A 3565-nucleotide genomic window follows, 5' to 3' on the forward strand; every position below is an offset into this window, starting at 1 on the left:
GCCCCCTAGCTGTTGTAATTTAGAATATGTGTAGTTAATTTAGTTAATTTAGATGTGTAGTTTAGATTTTTCATATTTAGAAGTGTAGTTAGATGTGTAGTTAATTTATTTGTTGTAATTTAGATGTATTAATTTAGATGTGTAGTTTAGATTTTTCATATTTAGAAGTCATTTATGTATGTTCATATTTAGAAGAAAAAGAAGGAGAGAAAAAAGGAAAATAAGAAGAGGAAGAAGGAGAAGAAGAAGAAGAATAAGAAGAAGAGAAGAGGAAGTAGAGGAGAAATAAATAAGAAGATGAAAAAGAAGAAAAAAAAAGAGTAGAAGAACAAGAAATAGAGGAGAAGAAGAAGAAATAGAATAATATATTATTCTATTTTTTCTTCTTCTCCTCTATTCCTTCTTCTTCTCCTCTTTTTTCTTTTTTTTCTTCGATCTCCTCCTCTATTCCTTTCTTCTTCTCCTCTTTTTTCGTCTTCTTCCTCTTCTTATTTTTTATCGGGTATGTCGTTGTCGATATATGTACCCCCCTCCCCGATAACTTTTAGTAAGTACTACTTAGAAAGTGTTTAATAGAATTAGTTAGAAAAATAATAGAACTAGTTAAACTAGCTAGTTTATTTGTAGTAAGTACTACTTTATTCTATTTATAGTAAGGAAATTAATAAAACTAGTTTGTTTTTTTAGTTAAAGCAATTATTCCCGCATCGACGTCGACGATGCCTATCCCGCATCCTCGTCATCGACTCGGCGGAGGAGGCCGGCTTGATCAGAGGGGCCATGTCCGGGACTGGGCTCCGCCGGGCTGGTTTTGGGAGGTGCTACCTTCCGGTGGGCGTAGGTTGCTGAGGAACCAGTCCGTCGTTGACCCGATCCTTGTTTGGTGGCGCTCGCGTGGGCCAGTGACGGTGCCGAGGCTTCCGGACACCGCAGAGGAGGTACGTCACCGTGTCAGCGAGGAGGACCAGCACGTCCGTCGCTACATGGTTGCGTTGGAGGGCAGGTTCGACAATACCTGGCAGGTTCTTCAGGGATCTCACTGGAGCTATGATCCTGTGATGGTTCCGTCCCTTTGGGTGTCCACCGCCCGCGCCGATGTCCGTCGGGCGCTACTGTTCTAGCTGTACTAGCGATGCTATATGTATGATAGTATTCGAGGTGTATTAGTGATAATATTCGGCGATGTACAGACGCATGGAAATGATGTAGTTTTGCTTATAATTGAATGCATCCTAATTTGAATACTACTTTATTTTGTGATTTGATTTTGCTTATTGAATGCTCAAAGTGGAAAACTACTCCGATCCTACTTTGAATGCTAAAATTGGAGAGCACTATGATTAGTTGATAGCTTATAGGGTTTTTGTTTTCGCAGAAATCTAGGAGCCCCCCCGGCCCCTCCATCATCCCCGCCGTCGTCCCCGTCACCGCCCCCTCCGACATCGAGGTGAGACCAGCCAAATCCTCTTTTAGAAAGATAATTAAACGATATTTCGGGTTGACTGTAAGTCTGTCGAGTCTCCACCATATATGAGAGGACGAAGAATTCCGACTATTGTCGTGGGGGTAGCTTCTCCTTCGTTCCCGTGTGCTAGACAATTTGGTGTAATGCACTCGAGAACGAAAGGAGGAGCTACCATCACCGACGGTCGCAAATGTCAGAGAGGAATCAGTGAGGGAGAGTTCCACCATATATATATATGAGAGGACGAAGAATCCCGACTGTTGTCGTGGGGGTCGCTTCTCCTTTGTTCCCGTGTGCTAGCTAGACATTTTGGTGTAATGCACACGGGGACAAAGGGAGGAGCGACCATCACCAACGGTCGAATGTATACACCACGTCAGCTGAGAGTTTTCAAGAAAAGACTCGACAAACCGATAGTCAACCCGTGATGAATAATAATGATCTAACTTAGGTTTTTTAGTACATATATTTAATTGTAGATGTTTAATATTTGAATTATATATGAACATAGGAAATGTCGTACTCGGACGACGAAAGTCTCCCGGGGGAGTGCGACTGGTGCCACGACGACCGAGGTCTGTGCGACAGGCCTCACCTGGACGAAGATCGGCGCTTCAGTATTAAGCTGGAGGAGACGTTCGATGTTGAAACGGTACGCAACGACGACAAGTGTTATTTTTTCGTAATTAAGCACGACTTCAACTATTTCAACGTGTACTTTTCATCTTTTACAATTCGGCTAGCTTATCCCATGCCATGCAAGACGCTACGTCTTGGAGAGGATGGGTTTTGAAGACCATGAAAGTATGGAAACAAAGAAAATTCACCTAAGGACCCATCATGATATAGATTTTGAAGTAAAGCTGTATAATTCTGAGAGCGTAACCCATTTTGGTTGCAAAAATTGGGAAGCATTTTGCAAGATGTATGGTTTTGATGAGGGTATGCTTGTCACCATGGATCTTGGTGATCCTGACATCGAGCAAGACAATATGGACATTTGGGTCCTTGTTGATATGCCTCCAATTCTACCGCTATGTGAGTTTCTCAAACATAGTTATTAGCTAATTTATATTGTTCATTTCAAAATAGTTGACAGCTTATTTTCATTGACAGCTTATTTTGATTGTTCAAACAATGTGCGGAACATGGTAGACAGAACCTACTACACCGATGGCTCTGAGTTAACTTATAAGGAGAAAACTCATCTGGTCGGATTTTGTACTGATATTGAGAATTACAATATCTACAATCAAACTCCTCATCATTATGGTCCTCCATACGTGCCACTAGTGCACGTGGTGAACTACGGTAACTACTATGGAGATACCCTGGTAAGATTTCTTACTATTACAACATCCGTGCATATTTTGCATAGTTCTAAAACTAGTGCATTATGATTGCTAACTATGAAGTTATTACTATGTTTTTCAACAGATAATCCCAGAGGATTGTGTGCCTCATTTGATGTATCAGAATGGTAGGCTTGATGTTTTGAATATACAACCAGGTCATCCTACGAATCTCAACTGTCCATACCGGATTTCTAAAAGAACTGGAGACATGCAAATCAAAGAATGGAAAAAATGTATGGACAGTCGCAAGGAGCTTCTTGGAAGCAAAAGGAAGCGAGGCGCAAGAATTGGAGACAGGATGATCTCCATTCTCCATAATGGAGAGTCAGGGTCTATATTGTTTTATGCTATTTTACCTTAAAGAGGGTATTTCGGTCCTACCTAATACTGATGATCATGTGCTAAGAACAATTAAGTAGGGTTGGTTCGATGACTGTGAGGATGATGATCGTATGACTTGTTATTAATAACGAGTAGAAGTTGTATGATGATGATTAGTAGGACTTGTTATTATATATGATGATGCATGATGCGTGCATGAAGAGTTCTTATATATCAGCGGGTGAAATGAACATGGATTGGATTGAAGTGAAGGCAACATGCATGTGGTGCGTGTCGAAAGTAGTACAATCCAAACTTGATCAAGTCCGGATTAGTATTACTTTCGACATGCACCACATGTTGCCTTCACTTCAATCTAAGCCATGTTTAGGCATAGCAGTACGTAGCGTTGGTAAACCAAGCA

The 3565-nt window shown here is 41.1% G+C and overlaps 1 protein-coding gene across 1 annotated transcript in view; it reads left to right on the forward strand.

The window, feature by feature from the left end:
* The window catches only part of LOC123076564 (protein LIFEGUARD 2-like), a 12004-nt gene that overhangs the window by 7211 nt on the left and 1228 nt on the right, over positions 1-3565 (forward strand). The gene's annotated exons all lie outside the window — the stretch shown is intronic.

This window comes from Triticum aestivum, chromosome 3D (assembly GCF_018294505.1).
Source record: "Triticum aestivum cultivar Chinese Spring chromosome 3D, IWGSC CS RefSeq v2.1, whole genome shotgun sequence".
Lineage (NCBI taxonomy): Eukaryota > Viridiplantae > Streptophyta > Magnoliopsida > Poales > Poaceae > Triticum > Triticum aestivum.